The 25350-nt window shown below is 38.5% G+C and overlaps 1 long non-coding RNA gene across 1 annotated transcript; it reads left to right on the top strand.

Moving 5' to 3' along the window:
• The first annotated feature begins 4169 nt into the window (after nt 1-4169).
• LOC145981298 (uncharacterized) lies at nt 4170-24994 on the top strand. Its single transcript, XR_014440951.1, has 4 exons — nt 4170-4182; nt 16869-16892; nt 20899-20934; nt 24916-24994. It is a non-coding gene; the product is annotated as an uncharacterized LOC145981298 (long non-coding RNA).
• Nucleotides 24995-25350: the final 356 nt, after the last annotated feature.

The following is a 25350-nucleotide window of genomic DNA, read 5'->3' as shown; positions in this document are numbered from 1 at the left end:
CTATTATTTATGAAAAAGCCTGTTCCAAAATTATATTTTTAGTACCACCATAGAAAAAAGTATAATTTTTAGTTTTACAATTCCCTTCTCATGGCCACCTAACTTCCTGGACAGCTACTACATCTAATTTATACTTAACTATCTCATTAACTGTACACTGAAATGCCCCAGGCCGGTAAAGGCTCAGAACATTCCAGGTGCCTAATTTAATATCCTTATTCCTAATGTAGATCTTATCCTTAGTCCAGGGACCTCCCAAAGTAGTCCACACCCGGAGATCCGAACGGGGGACTATTTTACCTCCGGAATATTTTACCTTGGGAACATCCATGGCCTTATATTGCGTTTCTTGACATGTCTTTTTACAGTGCAGAGTTGTCAGCTCTACGCCTAACCCGCAATATGGATGGAGGAACTATTACACAAGACAAACACAAACACATTAGACAGCACAATTACTACACAAGACGAACATAAACACATTAGACAGCACAACTACAACACAAGACACACACACACACATCACAACTATAACACAATATAAACACAAACACATCACAACTACTACACAAGACAAACACAAACAAATTAGACAGCACAACTACTACACAAAGACATACATACACACCACCGATACTACACAAGACAAACAGAAACACATTAGACAGTATAACTACTACACAAGATAAACACAAACACACCAGACAGCACAACTACTACACAAGACAATCCCAACCACACTAGACAAATGTACTCTAGTATTACCCCTTTCCAGAAATAGGACGAATTACCAATCACCATGTATATATCGTCCTGTTGTGTACCTGGTTACATTTGTACTTGGTACAGAGTCTGAAGAAGACCTTGCTAGAAGGTTGAAACGTTACGTTTAGTTTATGTTTTATAATAAAATAAATTTCTGCCTTAGTCAGGATATTTAGTTTTTATACATTATATGTATGTAAAGAACAGTGGTGAAATATCTATATATTTGCTTGTAGCATTAAATCATATACTTTATTCCAATAAGGTCTCCCCGATGGCGTACTGATAATGTCGTCACCTTATAATCAAGAGGTACCAGGTTCGATAAAAGTGGAGGCACATTACACAGTGGTTCAGGTCCCACTTTAAACTGTAGATTCAGTCCCGATTAGCCTATGTAGGTATAGAGTGGACTTAAAACAACAATTCAAGCAAGTAAACGAACATCGTGTCCACAAATTATTGGTCGGTTTTGTAAGACTATAATTTCACCAATAATGTACAGAAATGCATGACGTGAAAGAGGGATGTCTGAAGTTTTGGACTGGTCTACGTGTATGTGAGATCCACGTGTGACACGGCAGATGTCCAGGCAGTACTGAAATTCTAACAGAACCTTCTCAAGCATGTTTTGTGTGACGTCTCTAATGGCGGTTTCCTCGTTCACCGGACCTCACAGGAAGCGACTTCTTCCTGTGGGGTTTTATCAAAGACAATGTTTACGTTCCTCAACTTCCAAAGACACTGTCCGAATTTCAAAGGTGCATTAACATCGTCATCGGAACGTCACACAAGACATGATTGAGAGAATGCCGTTGAGATTTTTTGAGCCCGACAACGTTAGAAGAAAATTCAATATAATGTTTTATCAAACTTCTATGAAATTTGTATTTTTATCTTCATTTTAACAAACTAATTAACATGCTATGGGAGGGCATTCATGTGCGTAGTTCGTATAAAGGACTAAGGAACATATCATTTTGAATATTTACTGTAAAGTAATGCTGCTTTCTTCATTTAGTGAACCACAATATAGCAAGCCACTTTCTTCTTTTTAAAACATTGTCTTCCACAGATTTAGCATCATCTAGCACATTTCAATCAAGGTTCTGTCTAATCCCAATACGTTTTCTTCCAACTCATTCAATAACAGACTGGATGTTATTAGAAATTTCTTCAAAACCGGCAATAGCTTCAGCTTCCAGTATTGAAGTTCTGGTATCTCAGACATTTTTTTTTTATTTGCGTAATCTTCAACGTAAAGCCAAAAACTATAAATTCAAAACAACAATAAAACGTATTAGTGAGAAATATAACAAACAAAACTTATGCAAGTTAAAAATAAACAAGACGTAACACTATGATGCCAGAGTTTGAATTCTGTTGTGTTCCTTAAGGTATAAACAATCCAACCTTATACTTACTTATTAAAAATATATTAGCACTAATTTACCCATCCATGCATCACCAAATAACCTGTACAGTTTCAAAAAATACTCAAAGAGAAGATAGACAAAAGGTAACTACATAATGAATATACAAAATCCGACATGGCTGAGGTTGGCATATTACTCAAACAAACAAGAACTGACACAGATGGGTATGGCAGATTAGTAACACAAAGATTAACTCAAATAGATGAGTTTGACCACGGTAGGTGCAGTTCGTGTTTGGTAACTCGACTTTCTCTACCACCTGCGCAGGATTCCTAAAATGAACGCCAAAGCTCTACTAAGATTCAAAAGACGGGACTCGCTTCCAGTCACATCCGAAATTGTAAAACTGGATTAGGACAGCTTTTGTAAACCTTCTCTTCACCAAAAATGACAGGCTGGAACACTGACGAATTGATTGACTTGCTTTATTTTACTTCGGTATTTGTACCTCTTTTGGCTAATTTGCGAAGATGAGGTTGAGGGATGACATGATGAAATTGATGAATAGACACTCACAAACATCCATGCGCAGGCCGGGATTCAAACCCGGGACCGCTGGCATCGTAGCGTGATCTGTTAACCACTCCGCCACGGCGACCAGCGAAACACTGACGAAGTCATAAACTTGTGCATGTGCAAAGTTGTGAAAAATTGTCTGATGAATCAGTGACAAATTACTCACTTGCCTCTCACTGGAAAACCTATCGACCGACAGGTCACCTATTTACCTAATAATTATTGCATTTTCTTGTAAACATTATAATCTGCAGTGAGTGAACAGATAATCAATAAAGTAGTGATAAGTATTGCCTGGAAGAATTGGCTCAATGTATACATTTATATTGAAACGTTAAATGTGTTTTTTCTTTGAAGAAAGTAAGTTTCACATAATTGTAGTAAATTGTATAACAGTAAATAATCTCTTATTATTGGTGACTAAAATACAAGGCTAAAAGTGTTTTTCATGTAACACATTTTGGTTTCAAAAAAGTTGATGTAATGTTAATATGCATTTCTATTTAAGATGTGGCAAAGATTTTGCAAAGGAAAACATTCTCAAATTTCTTGTTTCAGCCACAAATTCCCTGGCTTGGTATGACAGGTTCATATTATTAATGTACAGATCTAATATAACCTTCTTACTGTTCTTTTCTATGTTATCCATACATGTAATTGTTAATCGCTAATAAGGTGTTTCTTCTCTATACGTTTCCTACATAGAAATTCATTATCGTGAAAATATCTTTATACCTCCCCATGGTGCAGTGGCTCCTCTTTTTCTAGGAAGCTGTGTTTACTACCAAAATAAATTTTACACCATCAACATTAATTGGCTCTTTCATGCTAATATCGTACCATTGAATTAAAAAAGAAAAAGATGTAACAGTTAAAGCACTGTACAGAGCACAATACTAGTATGTCATACTTTCTTTAGTCAAGCTGTAATATTCCAAGTGTCATTAAGTATTTTTATTGCATTTACTACAATATATATATATATATATATATATATATATATATATCGTAAAGAATAATTTGGGTAGTATGATTCAAACCAAATTGTAACATATTCGTAATCTTCTGGCATTTTCAGAAATTATGCCTTCATGCCTTTATGCAATCATCATATAATTTTCTTTGAAAATGTATTGTTCCAGTTATCTTCCTAATTTTTGATTAGGAGAACATTATTTTCATTTTGCATTATTTTAAACAAAACTAAACCTGCCTATAATTGACACTGTACATTACACACCCGAAAACAACTATCATGTGTTACTGTCTAGAGGCAACATCTGGAACAGTTGTTTCAAAAATTTAATAAATTATTACACTTCATTATAAGATGTTTCCACAAAAACATATAGCAAGAGTTCAAGGACTAATGCAGTCTCTCACAATAAAAATATGAATTAATTGAAATGTGTAAAATGGATTGAGTAAGATATTGGATGTAAATTTATTCTAGGAATTGCTGAAAGTAAGTGCAAAAAATTACTCTTCTGGAAACAATTATTTTAAATATAAATTATGGTTTTATTGTGTAACCTGTATGCGTTTAACGTATCTGCAATTAACCAATTGTAAGCTACTGTCTGCTGATATCTGCATTTATATTTATACATTGTTAAAGCTAACATATATATAGTATCTTGCCACGATGCATTTAAAATTTGCAAAATTCCAGAATGGCAGTGGTGAACAAAATATGCGAACTGCATTCTACAAGTGCAGCTATTATTCTATGAGTATTTACAGCATATTATGTTCAGCATGATTGGAAAATATGCCCTCTTCTGAACAAATAAATAATGATAATTAAATACCTGAAAGTTTTTATTTTATGCATAAATATATTGGATTATATACAGGGTGTCCACCATGAGGCTCCAACATTTTAAACAAATATAGTGGAAACAAAAATTTGTATACCAACATTGTATACTATTAAAATGATAATATAACTCACAAAGTTTTCAGCGTGACACACAAAACTCACAGAATTCCGTTCAGTGCACTTGCACATTAGTGCTCTTGCTTGCACGAAGAATCTCTAACCTGTACTCAAATTCACGCCATGTGAAGACCACACCAAACATTGATATTTGAAATGTCACGCACGTGATCTATGAATGCATTGGTATTTTTCAAACCCCAAATTCCAACATTGTGCCGAATCATTTTCATTGAAATGTGAAAGGTGGCCTCACCTGAAGACATTACGCACGCTCGTTTGGAATCGCAATTTTAGGAACATTTTTTTTTGTTTTAGCGCCACTTGGTTCCAGAGCGAACTTTTGATTTTCTGCTTCTGCTTCTATTGGAATCACAACAGTATGACCTGAAATGCAAAAGAAATAAACATTCAAAATATTGGATTGATTGATTGATTGAATTGCTTTATTTTACTTGGCTTTTTGTGCCACTTTTGGCTAATTTGCGAAGATGAGGATGAAATTGATGAATGGACAGTCACAAACATCCATGCCCAGGCCAGGATTCGAACCCGGGACCTCTGCCGTTGTAGCGCCATGTGCTAACCACTCTGCCACGGGGGCCGGCTCAAAATATTGGAGTCTAACGCTGGACACGCTGTATTTTACAATATTGGTGTCACTCTCCTATCCTGGAGTCATTAATAAACCTTTACGTTTACATGGAAAATTATCTTAATCTAGAAATAAAATACTCGCAGTGACATCTCGACTCTCATTTAATTAGTAATTATACAAACCTTTCGATTCTTATTAACTAGAGAAAGACTATATATTAGGGCATTCAAGTAACGTTTGCAATACTGGAAATATTTGGCCTTTCCCTACAGTGCAAATAGAAAACTGAATTTTAATGATGTCTTCTCCTGTTCTTCTCCCAGTCGCCATCAAATGTCCTAATGTAATAGAGCATATTTATATATTTTTTTGTTTTGGATGGCCAAATAAAGGCACAAGCCTTTTCTTCCACTTAACCATCTCTACTTAACATTTTATAATTTTGATTATAATTGCTAAATGTTTACGAAAAGTACAAGGGCTAGTCAAAAAAGAGTGAGAATGATTTTTCGTTTATATCACACAGTGAATATGCAGCGGTGAAACAAATTTGCGCGAGAAGAACGTGTCTCGTGGAATCGGCAGATACAATTGCAAGCGCATATGTCTGGCAACACTGCGTAAACAAAATACCAATGGTCAGAAGTCGCATACGGAAAATGGAGTCGGCCACGGCCAGCTTTATTAAAGGCCGGAATCCTTAAATTTGGCAACGCTGTCTCGCCGGCCGAAACATAAAGCTACATAGCATGATTGCGAATAGCAAAATTGAAGTTGAATCTTAAGAAATAAGGGAATTTGTGTAAAATGTTTTTATTTTTCCAAGTGGAAAACACATTAACAATATAAATATAGATTTGCTGCTAAATAACTGGAAATAAGCAGAAAATACAAGCCCAACTTTGCATTTCATACGCAATATGGAACTTTACAATAATGTGTAGTTTGCCCTCATTTTATTTGCTAGCATTTCGGAATGACATTCGAATCTCTTTAGCAACTAAATATTTAAATGCTGGAAGATCTAACACACTGGCCTTAAAGTTCTAAAAGTAAGAAGTACAAAGTAGTTGTGGATGTGATAAACCAGCATGAACGAGTGTTACATTCAGATACATATTTCTGTACAACGTCTTCATTTTAGTAGTCTATGACATAATTGCCAAGATTTTGTTCAACAGACAGTACATTTTAATTACGATGTGCATATGTAAAAATATTTGTTTTGTTTGCAAATAGCCCATGTATGTACAAGGCTAAAATAATGCCGAGTGCTGGTGACTATATACTCCCTGCGAGAAATTGGATAATTTTGCATGGTTTGGAAATTAGAAGAAGAAGAAGATATTAGAATTTTACATTTCCGTTGTTTTTCTGTTGCAGAGAGAGATATGTTACAATGAAGGAATTTGTGATTTTGTGTTCTACATGGTGGCCGCGGTGGCTCAGTCGGTAACGCGTCTGACTACCATGCTCAAGGTCCCGGGTTCGATCCCCGGCCGGTTCAAATCCGGGAACTTTTCTAACAGTGGAAGCGGCCCCGGCGCCCACCCAGCGTCGAATAACATGGGTACCTGGGGGAAACCCTGGGGAGTAAAGGCGGTCAGGGGCGTGATGCTGATCACATCACCCCCACTCACGACCGGATCAAGAAATTGTGGGGCGTTACCCCCACCCCCCCTATACGCCTTCATGGCGTGGTGCTATGCACAGGGGAAGACTTTACCTTTTTTACCTTTACAGTTTTTGTTAGGTTCGGCAGTTGTATGCTCTTAGAGGTTTGTGTGAGTTTGTATCTTTTCCCGAATTCTTGTTTCAGTGTTGTAGTTTAACCCTTGTACTTAATACAAGGAAAAGCTTAGCGTGTGATGCCTCATGTGCAAAACTTTTCTCAGCCGTGGAATTTGCTTTTTGCAAAAGATGTTTTAAGCCTCTATGTCATGGTTATACCTCTTCGATGTCGCTAATTTATTTTGCATGATAATGAAGAATATTAATGACGTCAATATTGATTAATATTGATTGATATTGAATGACGTCAATATTTATTATATTTAATGATTCGCCACATGTGAAACGTACGGAATGCTCCGCGAAATACTTTTATGCTGCACCAAAAAAATGTAATGTAAGTTTCTAATAACTTAATAACATACTGTTTCACTTATGAATACACTAGCGAATACAATTTGAGCGAATGAAGTGATTACGGGATGAATAGCCTACATAAAATGATTTCTTTTTTTACGTCTGTAAGTTCATTCTGCATTGTTTCTTCGGAGTAACATCGGCCGGCTGAGGTCACGGTTTAGAGAGTTGCCAAATTGAAGGCTCCGCTTCCAATAAAGCTGGCCCTGACCAGGGACTGCGAACCGAATTTGAACTCGAACTGAAACATGCTCCAGTTCGACTTATAGTTCGCACTCGAACCTGAACTGAAATGTTTCGCTACATTCTGGTGCACCATAACCCTCCGTGTACTTTCAGTTTCAGTTCAGTTCCGGAATGAAACCTCATTGTGAACACTTTTGGTTCGCACCTGAACTGAAATGTTTCGCTACAATCTGGTGCACCATAACTCTCCGTGTACTTTCAGTTTGTTTTGTTTCGGAATAAAACTTCGTAGTGAACAATTTGGTATTTTGGGGGCTGCCAGGTCCGAATATTTGGAAATAGATAAGATCCGAAATGCCATTAAGGCAGTGTTTCTCAATTTTTTTGCCTGAGAGTCCCCCTTGACATAATTGAATATTTCTGTGTACCCCCTGAATTCTCAATATTTTATAAACCTAAACATTGTATGAAATAAGTGTGAAAAATGACACCAAACACGAACTCATTGCTTCCAATACGCTACATAATAATATGGATACGTAGTTATTACTTCGGAGTGGCAATATGTTTGTAATTCGTATATCTTGGTCGTGTTTGGTGTCATTTTTCATATCTTATAGCCCAGATTTCAATTATAACAAAATAAATGTAATATTGTTACAACATAAAAAAATAACATTGTTGATTCAAATAGTCAGTAGGTGACTCACTAGTCACTACGTCCGTCCGGTCCAGTTTCTATTGCGTCACCACCTGTAGGAAGGGAACAGGAAGTATGCATTTTCCAACAGTGCCTTACATCGCATTGCATTCCCGTTCCCAACCAATCACGTGGCCTCCTACCCGACTGCCATGCCATCAAACTGTTTAAATCCAGGTATTATAAATAACCCTGTTCATACAAGATATTAATCAAATCCACATTGGAATCGTGTTTTTCACCACAGCTGCAGCGCAATTCAAGAAACAATTCTCATATCGGCATTGTCCAAGAGTGGTGGTCATTGGTTCTGCGGTCACGAAAGAAGTTTGATCGACACACTGTCGGCTTAAACCACAATACATTTTCTTTCAATGGGTAACTGGGGAAGGCAAGTGCAATGCGCATTTTCCCCACTTTTCATTGTGGTTACTCTTGAGAGGGCGCATTTTTTCCCACTTTTATTGCGAGAGCGCACTTTTCCCGGACGCATGTTTCCCGACACCGGTGGTTTTGGCTGCACCAGCCACCCAGGTAAGCGTGGAGCGGTTGTTCTCAAGTGTGAAGTTTGTAATGTCAGATTTGAGGTACAACCTTTCCTCTCCAACACTTGATGATCTCATGGTCTTGCGGACGAATGCTTTATTCCAAAAGCGTTCTGATCAGCACTTGCCAGCCTTAAACCAAGATGAAAATTCTTTCAGTTCCTCTATTAGCTCCAGTAGTGTTTACGAGTTCGTCGAGGATGAAGGTCAATAGTCATTGTTTTTAATGCTCACATGTTTGCTGTCGTTTTTCATAATTCTCGTTTGGAAAGACATTTAAAAGATTAACATTGTAAGATTTATGTATGACCTAATTTCCTTTTTTATTCAAAATTTAAATAATAGCTGTTAAAGTGCAAATACGAGGTTACATACGAGGAGGAGGAACTCGTACTACAAAATTATGACATGTATCATTTACAATCAACCAAAGTTTGTGAAGCATATTTTTAAGTGATTTTTCTTTAATCCATGGTTATTTGTAGGTGTGAAAATATCCATCATGGATAGATGCTTATTGCGTTTTTCATAAATTAACAGTTCATACACTATTTTATTTTAATTTTCTATTTTCAGGAATTCAGAAAACCAAAAAAAAAAAAAAATGTAATTACATACAAAAGAGTAATACAAAAGAGTAAATGCCATTTTCCATGAATTGGAAAATTTGCTGCCATAGGAAAATCTAATGTGTATTAATCTTATTGATGTAGTTTTGCGCGAAAATGGACACACTTATGAAGCTAGCCACAGCTGATATAGAATTGTATCTGTTTTTTTAACTACAATTTGTTTGCTGTACTGTGATGACATACGTTACTTTCATAAATGTATTTGTTTAACTACAATTTGGTTACTGTACTGTGATGTCATACGCTAGTTTCAGAAATTAAAAAAGAACAAGAGTTTCCTTATCCTCTATTGTAAAAAAAACAAATAACAACAAAGCTGGAACCTGCCATGGTTGCCAACCCATAAGAACTTGTGTGTTACATCTGCACATGTGTTTATGTGTGAACAAGTACGTTGAAAACTGAAAACTTTCATTCCGGGCCAAACTGGAAGTTAAAGTTCAGACCATCTATTTACAGTTCGGGTAGATATACTCCGGTTTCGTTCCAATTTTAGTTCGAGAACTAAAAATGAACAGAAGGGTTTCATTCCGGGCCGAACTAGAAGTCCAACCTCAGATCATTCTAGTTACGGTTCGGATAGATATGCTCCGGTTTCATTCCAGTTTCAGTTCGAGAACTGAAAGTGAACCGAAAGGTTTCATTCCGGGCCGAACTGAAACTAAAACACCAGATCATTCCAGTTGTGGTTCGGACATATATACTACGGTTTCATTCCAGTTTCAGTTAACTGAAAGTGAACCGAAAGGTTTCATTCTGGGCCGAACAAAAACTAAAACCCCAGATCATTTCAGTTACGGTTCGGATAGATATAATCTGGTTTCATTCCAGTTTCAGTTCAAGAACTGAAAGTGAACCGAAAGGTTTTATTCCGGGCCGAACTGAAACTATAACCTCAGATCATTCCAGTTACGGTTCGGAAATATATATTTCGGTTCCATTCCAGTTTCAGTTCGAGAACTGAAAATGAACCGAATGGTTTCATTCCGTGCCGAACTGGATGTAAAATATAAGATCATTCCAGTTCTGGTTCGGACATATATACTCCGGTTTCATTCCAGTTTCAGTTCGAGAACTGAAAGTGAACCTCAATGTTTCATTCCGAGCCGAACTGAAACTGAAACTGAAAGTAGGTTTCAACTGCAGTCCCTGGCCCTGACTCGGCTCGTGAGGAGCAGTACGCGGCTTTGAAATTTTGCGTCCTTCTTAGAAATCCACCACGGAAGCATACGAAATGATGAAGCAGGCATACAGCGAGAATGTCCTTCCACAATCAAGCGCATTTCGATAGTTCAAACATTTTAAGGAGGGCCGTGTTTCGACCACAAAGCATGGCGGTCCGGGCGTTCCCGCCACCACATGGTTAACACAGTTGTAGTTCGCAAAGATCGCCGAATAACAATAGGTGGGTTTCATGTGACGTCAGAATTCGCACCGCCGCCATGTTTGCGGCCGAGTTGTTTGTCGTCTGCAAGGAAATACCCACCACGTAGGAGAATGGGATCCATTATCTTTGCACGTAGCGTTCGTTACACCTGCACCAACTGTACGTATGTTGTTAGTACTTGTAAAGCTTGGTTTAGGTTTATTATTGAACCCACAGACGAAATTATAATGGAAGACGCGCTGTCGGGGTCAAATAAGTCAATAATATGAAGAAACCCAACCAAACGTGCAATCACGCATGTTACAACGCCCTTAGTACTCAAATGTCTGGCAGAACCGTTAGACAAGCAAGTAAGCGAGGACGCTGTAAGCCCTTTACTTGAATAGGGTCCTGATGGATTACGCAAATAGCATCCATTGAAAAAATAAGGTTGACAAACGTCCACCTTATGTTTCCCCTTTTTATCCACTGTCAATTACGTACAACCAATTGAGTTTAGTATTCCATAAACATGTCCAAAGTCACCATTTCATTGCACAAAGAATCAATCATAAGGCAGTAATGTCTATCCTACAAAAACTATAACTCAGTTAGTAAACAGCATGCGTTTCCCTATTCTTGCAATTCTATATGTTATAGGTTAGTTTTCAAGCAAGAAAAACCTTACTATTATATTTACATAAACTTTCAGTTACGGGAAAGAGATTGTCTTCATATCAAATTCATATGTTCAACAAACAACGTGACCTTTTTATTAATTTTTCCATTTTTGAACACATGAAGTCGTTTAAACATTACACAAATCTTTCCAAGCATTGTAGCTCGCTGACACGTCTCATTCGATATTCATCTTCATTCTTAATGCTAACAAGGCAAATGTGCTCAAGTACAATTTAATTTTCAAATTCTGAAACAATAAATACCTCGCGCAGAGAGAATATATATATATATATATATATATGTCTATACTTCCAATTTACAACTTAATTCACGCACGTAAGTGCCACCTAATATAACTAGATTGAGGTTTACGTCCAATACATGATTCTACGATAAACATGTGCAATTTAATTATATTTTGTATATATACATACACACACACACACACACACACACACACACACATATATATATATATATATATATATATATATATTGTATTGTTCGTATTTTTACTTCATCGATGTGTATCTCAAATACATTTACATTAAGATTAAATTGATGCTACTTTAATAGGTACTTTGGTTGATTGATTGATTGATTTAGTTTATTTTACTTCGCGTTTTGTGCCTCTTGGCTAATTTGCGAAGATGGGGATGAGTGATGAAATGATGAAATTGATGAATGGACATTCACAAACAACCAAGCGCGACCAGGATTCGAACCCGGGACCTTGGCGTCGCAGCGCGATGTGCTAACCACTCGGCCACAGGGTCGGGCAGGTACTTTGGGTCATCGATCAAAAATGGTTAGTTAAAGAATGCGAGGGAAACATTCACGTACCTTTCACGATTTCCATTTTTGGTATCAACGTAGCACGTACGCACAAATGTCACGCAATATGCTGACTTAGATTCACACTCGTAATTACGCATTTTTGTATTTTTACGCAATTTATACGTTTTCCAATTTAATTCAATTTTATTTAATCATATTTCTAAGTTCCTAGTGCAAAAGGCTCAATTAAAATGCTGTTCAATTCGTACTTGTAGATAAGGCTTCTGAATTTCAAGAATAAAGTCACAGAGTTATCTCGGAAGGTTCGTATGAACACGTAGCACAGATATTAAGTTTGTTTCTTCATCTTTGAAGTAATACCCGAAATTTGGCCACTACAATCAAGATTATTAAAAAAATTAAAGTTTCGTGATGCTCTGCGTTCCATAAGAACCAATGCTATTTCATGCGCCAACCAAGCATTCTCACCCACAAAATGGCGTTCGAGAGTACTCGTATATGACGTCAAGTCATACATCCAATGACTCTAGAAGTCTGTCAAATGGTAACCTCCATCTGACGGCGGAAATGAGAACTTCGTTTATTGTCTGAAACGCAAGTTTCTTTGAATAATGTGAAGTTGCGAATATTACAAAATATCGCAACGTCACATACTGTGTAAAATTTCGGTAACATTGCATACAATTAATGACAATGTTGTGTCATCTGGAAATGGCGGTAATTTTTCGTGTTCGAGCTCTTTTCGTAGTCGACACAAAGATATATGGATAAAAGGCGAAGTTTTGAGGTGTAGAGCCATATTAACTGGACGACGAAATGAAAAGTGGCCTAAACCTTTGCCCAACTCTAGTTCACGTGTGTTTAATTACTTGACCCAGCTATCTGGATTCAATTCGTTTTCGTATTTTTTAGTGGTTCGGGTTCTGCTTGCAATATTTACATCCAGTCAAGATTTACTAATATTTTCAAGGCTGTGCCATTATCGTCTCTGTTTCCCTTGAAGGTTTGTTCAAACGCTGTAACTTAAAATGTTGAGTTGCTCAAGAATAGCAATTTCTCTCCTTGCTTTAACAATTTTGTATATGCTGGCCACCGTGGCGGAGTGGTTAACACAGCGCGCTGCGATGCCAAGGGTTCCCGGTTCGAATTCCGGTCTGGTCATGAGTGTTCTTTGTGAGTGTCCCTTAATCAATTTCATCATATCATAACTCAGCCTTGTCTTTACGATTAGCCAAAACTAGATGAAAAGCGAAGTAAAATAAACGAAACCAATCCATCAATTTGGGATACTTTGATGTATCATTAATATGTTTAATCAAACAGTACTTTTTTTTCTGACAGCACCGGCACCTTTTCTCATGGATAGGCTAAAAATTAATAACAGTTTGTGTTATATAACGGAATACAAATAATCAAGTACAAACTAAAAATTATCAATATGAATTTACAACCTTAGTGACAATGAAGTTCGACCAGTCACAAATATAGGAGTGCGTTGTGAAAGAAGGAGGACACGTGCATATGCTGAACATATTTTATTCAGCAGGCTACATGGAACAAAGGAAAACAAATTTCCGCTGCAACGCAGAAATGTATGGTGTCCACACAAACTAAAACATTTTCGTCCATCTACACGTGACATTGAAGTTCGACCACTGTTAGAGGGGATCCTGTTTACCATGGTGTGACGCCGCCCCGTCGGCGAATAACTGTGGCAATGCGTCGGGGCATGCTGCGGACGAGTCGTTCAAGGTATTCCACATCGATGTGGTGCCATTCCTCCTGCAGGCAGGCGATAAGAGCAGCCACTGTCGTGGGTCCCCTCTGTTGCACACGTCAATTAAGAACACGCCACACATTCTCAATGGGCGAGAGGTCCGGACTCGATGGTGGCCATGGCAGAGTTCGTACGTGATGGCGAGTCAATCATTCTCTTGTCAGCCGCGCTGTATGAGGCCTGGCATTGTCGTGTTGAAAGATGAGACGCCGCCTGTGGAACAGGTGCCTTCCCACTGTGGGAAGATGCCGCTCCAGTATGCGTGTATAGGCGTGTGCATTCACAATGCCCTCACAGACGTGTGGTGGGCCAACCCCAGATGCCGTCATGCATCCCCTTACCATCACTGACGCAGGTTTCTGTACCCGACGTGCATAACATTTTGCTTCATTCTGTTCCTCCTTCCGACAAATGACTGTTTTCCGTATTTTCCGGTACAAAACATTGAAAATGGATTCGTCCGTCCACAAAACCCTGTTCCACTGCCGAAATGTCCATCCCCGGTACATTCGTGCCCACCGTAGTCGATTGCCTTTGTTCAACATGGAAAGGAAGGGTTTACGTTTCGCCTTGTACACTCGGTAACCGCATCGCTGTAGGTAACGGCGAATGGTTCTAGTTGACACTTCAATATGAAAGCGTTCTCGAGTCCACAGTCGTAATTCGGCCACAGAAACATGATTGTTGGTCTGGATATAGCGCCTAAATATCCGTAGGTCACGCACGCTCAGCAGGCGTTTTCGACCGGGGGCCTTACCTGGCTCTGTAGTACCCGTATTTTGGTGGTGTTTTGATGATGCAGTGGGCGGTTGACTTGGGTAAGTTCAGTTGGCGCCCTATTTCCCGTTCACTGAGTCCATCCCGTTGCAACTCCACCACTCTTCTCCTCACAGTGGTGTCGATAGGTTTGCCCCTGGCCATGGTGACGATGCACTGCGGTTCCTCGGTGCACAGCACGCGCTTATATACGGCGGACTCCCTTATCGTGTCCGTGACGTCATGCTTCCGTCGAATGCGCCACTATCTGGAATTTCCCGTATGGGTCTGATGCCTGGTCGAAGTTCAATGTCACGCGTATTGTTCCCCGTTTTCGTTCTTTACGTGACCTTGGGTGCAACATGCTGGGATCACGATTCTTGCCTGCTCACACGCCTCCTCTTACACACATGCGTCACTTCTGCGGGTCACCCATTCCACCGCCTATGCCTCTGTGCATTTAATCACGTATTCCTTTCTGGTCGAACTTCATTGTCATCAAGGTTGTAACATTGAATTTATCGGAAGTATCAGCACCTTTCTACCAAACATACTTGTAAGTATGATTAAACACACCAACTCGATCCATTTGTACTAAAAGTCACAGAGAAAGGTAATATATAAACTTCGCTGAGAGGAAACGTTCACTCCGCAATCTGTAATGTTGGTACAATTTATTCTCGACAATCTTCTGATCCACAAATATCGAGTTCCGTGACGTGAAGCGCACCTTCTGTTCTTTCTCTTAAAATTGTAGGATAACCGTGAGTTTCTGTTAAACAACCGAATACTGCACAATTAACCATCGTATCCAAGTGTAACATCTAAACTTGCTTACAAGAACCGGCCTCGATCATGTCTGCTCGATCCCACAATGCAACAGTTTGTGACGTAGGTGAAACACGCCTATTGACGAACTGGCAGATGTGTTACACATTTCCCATGGTAGTGCGTTCACCATTCTGCACGATCGCTTGCACAGGAGACGCATATGTGCAAGATGGGTGCCGAGATTTCTAACGCCTGAACAGGAGCAGGTGAGAGTGGAGGTGTGTCGGAAGCTTCAGCGTCTGGTAGGGGAACGTGGCGAGGCTTAGCTGAATAACATCATAACTGGTGACGAGAATTGGCTTCACCACTACGATCCCGAAAGCAAACAGGCGAGCACAGTGTGGAAATCACCCAGTTCGTCGACGCCAAAGAAAGCCAAAGCTGTTCCGTCGGCGAAAAAGGTAATAGTGATTTCCTTCTGCGATTACTGTGGAATGGTCTATCAACATGAAGTGCCCCCGGATACCACGGTTACTGGGCAGTATTACGTGACAGTTTTGAAGACCCTGGTTGAACACATTCGTCGAAAACTCCCTGAGCTGCATCAATCTGGTTGCCACCTACACCAGGATAATGCACGCCCTCACGTTTCCAACGTTGTTGCCCAATATCTGGCTCGACAAAACATTGAATGTTTCCCGCACCCTCCATACATCCCGGATCTTGTTCCGTGTGTTTTATTTTGTTGTTGTTGTTCCCTCGTCTGAAATCGGAGCTCAGGGTAAGCGTTTCGACTCATCAAAGGCCGTTCTGAAGGCGGAGGCGGTTCTGAAGACGATGTTAAAAGACGGGTTCCAGCACGTCTTCCAGGACTGTCAGACACGTTGGGCCTAGTGTATACAACTCGATGGGGATTACTATTTCGAAAAAGACCATATCATATCATATCTTCTATAATACGTATATATCTGTGTGTGTGTGTGGGGGGGGGGGGTGATGTCTACATACACATATATGTACATGTATTTTCACTTGGTTAATTTTTCTTCGCTTCTCTGCTATTTTTGGCTAATCGTGAAGATGGAAATGAGTGATGTGATGAAATTAAGGAAGCGACATTCACAAAGAAGATCCAGCATTGGAACCAGAGACTTCTAGCGTAAATTAGATAAGGATCAGGAATTCATGTTAGAGCAAACATAAACATAAATATTGCAAAGAGTGACTAAAACATTATTTCCTCATTTTGTTTAGTTGACCAGGAGGACCTAATCCGTGGTAAGTTGTAACGCCTTTTCAAGAGTCAAGCGTTCTTTTAAGATGTATTAGTTACTATTGATCAGTTTCCTCCATAGACTAATTTTATAATTTAAATTAGTGTGATGCGGAATTGAATTAACGGGGAAGACACTGGTAATTCACCAGAAATAGACCCAAGAATCAATGTCAATAGAGGTGTCTTCAGAAAATAATAATCACCGTTTGTAGCATTTTGTTTCTAATATAATCTTTCTTGAAGTAAACAAGAACAATTTCATACAATAATAGAGTCGCTGAAGAAACGTCTTGACATTTTATATCCAGGTCACGACCCTGAAATGTTTATCAATATTTCTTCATGATGAATGCTGTACGAGATCGGAGTAAACTATTAATAGATTTAAATGTTAAAAGTTTACATGATATAAAAATTTACATCATCTTAAGATTAAGTGAGAGGACGGAGTTGATGAGATATTGTGGGTAATTCTTACAGTAGGAGAGGTCCAAAAAATATGCTACGTACCAGCGATATCATTATATGAACTAATCTTTATTCAATTATCATCCGGTAGTGTTTTATATTTGTTCAATGTTTCAAATATGATATTTTGTGATGAATCTGCCGTAATCATTGAGTAAGGAAATGCATAAACTTATTTTATGTCATCAAACCTGTCAATCTAATAGCAGGCTCCCACCTGGCTCTCAAATGCTATAACAAAGTGGGTCATCGAAATAGCTGACACATGAAGTACACATTTTTCTGTTGCTATGGAAACGGTGTTGCAAATGTATGCAAATTGTTGAAGGAAATCTGCCTAAATCTGTACTGTATCGGAAGAATTCCGCTCATAAGGAACAGATGGCGGGTGGACAGAGGGAAGGAGTACAAGCTGCTGCAAAGCCTGGGAACTACAGTCCCTCTTCTCCCTCCAAGCATCTTTCGTTCGCTCACTCCAGAGATTAACGGGGCAGAGTATATCTGGCAACTTCACCCGTTTTTCCCTCACTTTTGCAGAACGATGCTGAATTGACCCAGTAGAGGGATTTCCATGGAGCGCTTAATTGGAAGTTCCGCGTTGGACATTAATTTGCGCTGGTTTGTAGGTGCTAATGTTTCTTTCCTGTGTTTTGTAATGTATGAAACCAACTTTTTGAAATGACCCAGTGTGGGTTTGAGTCTCCCGGTAGTGGACTTGAAGCACATCCGGTATATCTGGGCTATTTCAAGTTTCATACATTGCAAAAGAGAGGAAAACAGCTCTCCAATGTAAGTCTGATGAAGTTTACGGACAGAAAGATGTCAATTTGCATCAAGAGTACACTTATATTTGCATCTCCATTGCGTCTAACAAGTTAACTACATGAGAGCTCGTACAGTCAACATAGGAGCTTGGATACCCCCTGATTACGGGGTGCTATAGCCTTGATGAAAGTTCAGTCGGGGAAAGAAAAACCTCCTTCTGTGTCATTTGAAGACAGTGTTCTGTGCAGTTGACGGTGGATCATGTCAGAGCTAACATAATTCGAACGTGGGCAAATTGTCGAAGCCCGTATGGTGAGTACTTTCGTAGCCAAAGCAGCCGATGTGTTTGGTGTCTCGAGAGGCACGGTATTCAAGATTATGACCGCATTCAGGACGACTGGAAAAACCACATCCGATAAACACCAGCGTGGAAATGTTTTTTGAGTGATAGAGACTCCAGAAAATTGCGTAGCATTGTGGAGAAAATTAAGAAGACTACAGCTGCAAAAGTGACTGCTGAACTGAATGTCATGCTCACAACCCCTGTCAGCATCAAAACTGTACGAAGAGAGCTCCACAAGCAGGGTATTCCTGGACGAGCTGCAATTCCTAAGCCACTCATCAATGATCCAAATGCCACTAAGAGGAGACAGAGGTGCCAAACCTGGACTATGGGGCAGTGGAAGAATGGCATTTGGTTATATGAAGATGAGTCCTGCTTCACACCCTTTCCGACTTGTGGCCGAGTTTATGTATGGAGAACGCCGGCTTAAGCTTACGATTCCGATTGTTTGCTGCCAAGAGAGAAACATGGCGGGGGTTCTATCAGGGTATGGGCAGCCATATTGTGGTATTCTGTAGGGCCCATCATTACCCTGCAAGGTCACGTCACTGCCAAGGACTATGTGACCATTTTGAGCGACCAGGACCATCGCATGGTGCAAACTTCGTTCCCCAATGGTGATGTCATTTACCACGACGACAAAGCTCATGTTTACACAACTCACATCGTCCAGGACTTCTTTTCTGAGCACGAGGATGAAGTGTCACATCTACCATGGCCACCACAATCGCGAGATATCAATATTATTGAGTTTTGTGGTCTGTGTTGGAGAGAAATCTGCATGCGCGATATCCACCTCCATCATAGTTAACGGAACTTGCCAATGTTTTGCAGGAAGAATGGTACAACATTCCCTTGAAAACCATACAGGATCTCTATTTGTCCATTCCGAGAAGACTGCAGGCAGTTCTGCAAGACAAAGGCTCTCCTACACCATATTAGTCACGGAAATGTGTCTTTGTTGGGTGTTTCCATATTTTTGTCCATCCCCTGTGTGTGTGTGTGTGTGTGTGTGTGTGTGTGTATATATATATATATATATATATATATATATATATATACACGTTATTTAAATATATTACATAATACATTCATCCGCTCATAACAAACTAACAAAAAAAATGTCCCTGAAATGTGCGTGCTTCTTTTCCTACTCCTCTCTCTGGTAGTTTGTAACGCATTATAGATAACAATGAAACTGCGAGCAGAAAATTTTTAGATCCAATTTTTTTCAAACTGAAAACGATATTGATTTAATACGGCGAGAAAATACTAATGGGATGCCATGGAAGTTTCTTTTCATTTATATCGTTCGGCGCCCAGGACCAGATAAAATTTGAAATCGAGGGAGCAATTGCCCCCTGTACCCTCTTCAGGTGCTCTTGACCGTCAGGAAGAAATAATTGAAGAAACACGTGAAATCTAATACCACTTTGAGTGTCCTTTTGTCCTGCTAGTCTTGTTTTCTATTACTTCAATGTTTGCCCCCTTGCACCCCCTAGAATTTATTTCCTTCTACGATTTGTGGACAATGTCCCTCTGCCTCCTGTGGTCGTGCACTCCCTTCGCTCGTAGTTGCTTTGAACTTTCATCGCCTTGAAAATACTTCAATTTATTAAAATGTTTAATATAGTTTATTAACGGTGATAAGACATAATTTCTAGGTGAAAGTATAATAATACAGGGGCATGGACGTCTGGAAAGGGGGGACGGGACAAGAATCGCTAAACTTCACTCTTAGAAAGCGAATGTCAACCTAAAAGTATGTATTAATGCCTTAATTTCAAATTCAAATGCTGTTTTTTGAAGGGGCAACGCTATTATCGGGGTAATATGCCCCATGCAAAAATACCTTGCTTGGCCCTCATTGGAAAAAAACAAATGCGGAAGTCCATGATTAGGGTGTGCATCCGTGTGCACGCCTATGACCGTCAACGAAGTTAGAATTTATTGATTGATTTGCTTTATTTTACTTCGCTTTTTGTGCCACTTTGGGCTAATTTGCGAAGATGGGAATGAGTGATGACATAATTAAATTGATGAATGGATACTCACAAACATCCATGCACAGGCAGAGATTCGAACTCAGGGCTCCTGATGTCGTAGCACTTTTTAAGGAATCTAGTAATGCGGTGTGTTTTATACAGCGTTTGTTGTTACACTTGTGGGTTTAATTGTATCTTCTGAAAAATATGCTGTATAAAGAGACAATGTCGGAGTACTAAGTGAGGCGAGTATACGTCGAGTGGAATGGTCCTGTTTCTCAAATTCATGATGGTCCCACAGGGGTTTATGGACATCTTCTGTGTACAAGAACGTGTAGGGTGACAAACGGGCTGAATCGAAAGTATGTCTCCCACTTGGCTACTCGACGTCACACCTGCTGTATCACAGGCAGAAAGGATCAAAAAATATTTATTTTCTTCTTTCAGACATTAAAACCTACAGGCAATGCACAAAACAATGTGGTAAGTAAAATCATTTATTGTATCTTCATTAGATTGTTAATTACTACGCTATGCTATCTATAAAACAATTAACTTTATTTGTACAGCCCCTTTGTTTGTCCTTGTGTTACAATAGGCCTGTCTGGGTCGCTGCACGTTTTGACTCTGTTTGCACTCAAGTGTCTAGTTGGTTACAAAGTGCAGTACAGTATATTTGTTGATTTGGTGTCACGTATGTCAAAGGTCATCCCGAAATTAATGCCTCCTCTACTGTAAAAGGTAAAAATTGAAGGAGGAACAATTGGAAAGTTTGTGTGAAAATAGATACTCATGTTGGGCACCTACTAAGGGTATTCAAAATACTGTCGTTTGCTTTCGATACATTTCTGCCAACGTTCAACCCAATGCCGAAATCCGCTTTGGAAACATGTCGGATGCAGGGGTGCCCATCCCCCCTCCAAGGCCCCTCCCCAAAATCATGTCATGCGTCCTCTCCAAATCATATCATGTGTCTCCCCCAACCCCAAAAATCATATCATTCGTACCCAGAAACCACATCGTAATCCCCACAGAGTAGTTAATTACGACAGCGTGTCTACCGAAAATAACTTTTCTCTCAGATTTACTGAATACATTTGATCTGCCTTCCTCCATAAATAGAGGTGTCCATCACTCAAGACCGCCCCTAAAATCGTTCATCATAATCCGGACAAAAAATATTTTTTGAATACATAATAAACTATGTTTATTTGAATGAAATACCATGTTAAACTGTCCATGACTTCTTATTGTTCGATTTTCGAAAAACGTAGTTAGCACATTGATTGGTTAAATGAAGTATATTAAATTATGTAAATATGCATATAAATAGTGTTTGTGAGTGGGTTTATAAAACTCACGATTTGAGTATTTAAGACAAGTTGTTCCACAACTTAAGAAAAAGATAGAAAATTCAACCTTGGCAAACCAAATAACATGCTCCAGCCGCATGACCGATTCTGTTTCGCGAGACATCACAGAAACCTAGCTAGAAATTCTTAAGCTCAGGGCAATAACATGATACGGTTTTTCTATCAAGGAACTCATACACCCTTCGCCCACGTTTTCTTGGGGTAAATATATTTGAGTAACTCATAACAATAATTAAGTGGATTTTATTTTCAGTGCTAATGTAACTTGTTAAAGTAAAATTTTCCTGTGACATGAGATTAGAAATGCGGATTAGATATATTTTTGTTCCAAATTATGCACCTGCTTTAAATTAAGCAGTATTCTAACCAAAGCATTATATCTTAAGAAGTCATGTTATTAATTAACACCAAGAGTATCGCTTATGTCTTGTAATGCAGTTATAATATAAAACTTCTCATTCACTTCAGTAATCCTCCAAACACGCATTCACGCAAAACAGCATTGCGAGCGAAGTGAGCGAGAAAACTTTTATATCCATTTGTTTGCAGGCTTTCAAGAATATTAATTTAATGGGGTGTCAATACTTTTTAGGATCCCGAGATATTTAGTCTTTTCCAGCTTCTCTTTTGGCACGTTCCGGGTCGAAAACATGTGGATATCATATCACTGATCTGTATTTAATGTTCGAACTCTCTCTCCACTACAGAGATTTCTTGACAATCTAAAATTTAACACTTTATCAAGAGCTTCCTATCTCCCCATTTAAATTTAATACGCAATCCTTCCAAAAAAAAAATCCATGCCAATTTTAGACTTACTGTTGATATTGAAGAGTGGATATTGCCTCCTCCAAAATAATAATTCTGAGTCTCCACACAAGAATTTCCGCAACAGTCTAAGACCATAGTAGTACACAAGAATTGGAAACCCCCTCAATTTAATGATCAATCTCCCTCTAACCTAAATATCCGCCATAATCTAAGACCTAGATTTGGATACTGCCCCCCCAACGTTTAATTCAGAATCCCCCAAGAACCCATGTCTAAAATAAGGCCTAATATTTTGGAGGTGGATATTTCTCCCACCCCCTCTCTTCGATAATACCCTTAAACACTTTTTTTCATCTAATAGATTAAATATGGTGCATTTAATGTGCAAAGTTTTTGCATACTATATTTTGGAAAAATATTTGCTATAAATGTTGAATTTTATATTATTTGAAGAGGAAAAATCCACCCCCCAAAAAAATCTCGGTAGCGCAACCTGCACCACAATACCATCCTGTGGGCACCCTTGTTCGGATGTTGTTTTTTTGACCCATGCATTCACAACGAATTTACTGTCTTCCACGTCCTGGAAATGCTGCTGTTCGCGAAGGTTGTTTTTGAGAGGGGCAAAGAAATGGAAGTCATATGGAGCTAAATCAAGACTGCAAGGAGTTTGGGGCATTACTGACAATTTTCACAATGGCCTGTAACAACCCTCTATTTGCAAGAACTGAATTACAGCTCTTTATTCTTCTCTGCAATTCATGTTGTTTATTTTCGTAACATATCATATTATATGTGTGTGAAGTTTCATTGCAATCCGATAACAATATGAGGAGTTATCAAGGTGGAGTCATTAATATGTCGTCGACACCGTTTGCACTACGTTATGGAACGGTGTATAGTGTAGTGTATTGTCACGTGATACGGTTTAAGCAATCAAATAAACATGTAATGTCGCAGACGGATATTTGTCGTATCATCTGAACTCGAACACTGTATTCCTTGCGTACAGCGTCTATTTGGTTGAACACAATTTCCTTGTTCCAATCTCACTTCGGATGTTTACCCGCACTACATCTGGTGTCAAAAATGCATGGAACTAGATAGATTGAGCTATTATGTATTACAATATTGCTTATTGCAGAATCTGCATCGTAACTAAATCTTTTGTTAACATTGTTTCTGGTGTGCTTTCTGCTTGACACAAATTATCTGAGTAACAATAGATCAAAAGTGACTTGTCTACATTTCGGAAATTAACAAATACAAAGATCTACTATTTTTCGAAAATGAGGATTAAGGAACATACGTGTGACATAATTTATGTCGCATAAATTACATACATAGTCTGTCTTGCATAGTGGGAGTAACAGATAGTTAACAATTAATCAATTTTTATTGCTGCGATATATTCCAAATTATGAAGCTTAAAACTTGATGAGTTCAGAGAACAATGAAGTGAAATCACACACGATTCACCTATTCATGTATCTTGCCTAGTTTAGTTCACAATAGAAGATTCTTGATACAGTCCGAGTACTCAAAACATAATACAAAATGAGGAACTGCTTGTTTGTTTCTTATTAGTTAGTCTCCATAGAGACTAACTAGCTCAAATTTGTACTTATTTATTATTTGATAGTAAAAGTTGAATCATTTTGTACGTACAAAGCAAGTACCTTTTTACGGATTTTCATGTGCAAATATCTACCTATACTTTCACATAGATAGAGACTTCAGGTATTATTGGTACAACATCCATGCTAGGTGTTATAGAAAGGACAAATTATTAATATAAATGACTGAGGAAACGACGAAAATGAAATAACTATACTAAACTCGTCATCCTACGGCGATTCATTTCTAATAGTCTTCCATTCTTGTTTATACACACACATATACACGTGGGCGCATATAGAATGTTAAATGATGGACTAGAAATGAGCATATTTTTTTTCCAAGAGGGGTAGTAGAGGTATATTATTCAAAAAGAATCTTGAAAATTTATGGTTCGACTATGGAATATACCCCTACCATCCCTCTGAGAAAGAATGATTCTGTTCACTGCATTCATTGTAAGACTGAAAATCTAGGAAATATAATGCAAGTGGAAAGTTGATTGTTGAGGACGAATAGCTTGAATATTTGTAAACATTCTGTCAAGAAAAAGCATGTCAATGTGTATAGTTTCGGAACACAGAAACTTAATATATTTCTGTGTGTTTTGATAAAGATAGGTACTCAATATTATGGTTGTCCGACTTTTTTATACACGGTGTATATTCTCAAATTAAATTTCAATTTTCCATTTTCCCTCTAGTTCCGCTACCTAAGTGCAGTAAGTAAACTTTCGGTCACAGTTTTGATATTTTGATATTATATTTTATTGTGAATTTTCCCACTTTTTTCTATAAGAGTTTAATTGATGGAAATCACTTCTTGAAGATTCCTTGGTGCAAATGGAGAAAAAATGGGTACGCTAATATATAAGCAAACTGATCAGGAAGAGGCTGATGTCAAGTTATATACTTATGTACTTAATAAACGTGCGACTTTTAGTGGAATATGGAATCACCTTAACAGGAATTCTTGATTATCCTATACAGTCCGAACATTATATAGAAGGTATGTGATTATGATCTACTACCTGCTGAATTAACATACATTAGCACAAGGCCACGACGACGTCACAAGAAGTTAATTAGAAAAGGAATTGAATTCCAATGCTTTATTATCATTCACTTTAAACTCATGA

The sequence above is a fragment of the Lepisma saccharinum genome, chromosome 29, assembly GCF_977018435.1.
Source record: "Lepisma saccharinum chromosome 29, izLepSacc3.1, whole genome shotgun sequence".
Lineage (NCBI taxonomy): Eukaryota > Metazoa > Arthropoda > Insecta > Zygentoma > Lepismatidae > Lepisma > Lepisma saccharinum.
The sequence above is the reverse complement of the archived record's forward strand: the minus strand, read 5'-3'. Positions and strand labels throughout refer to the sequence as shown.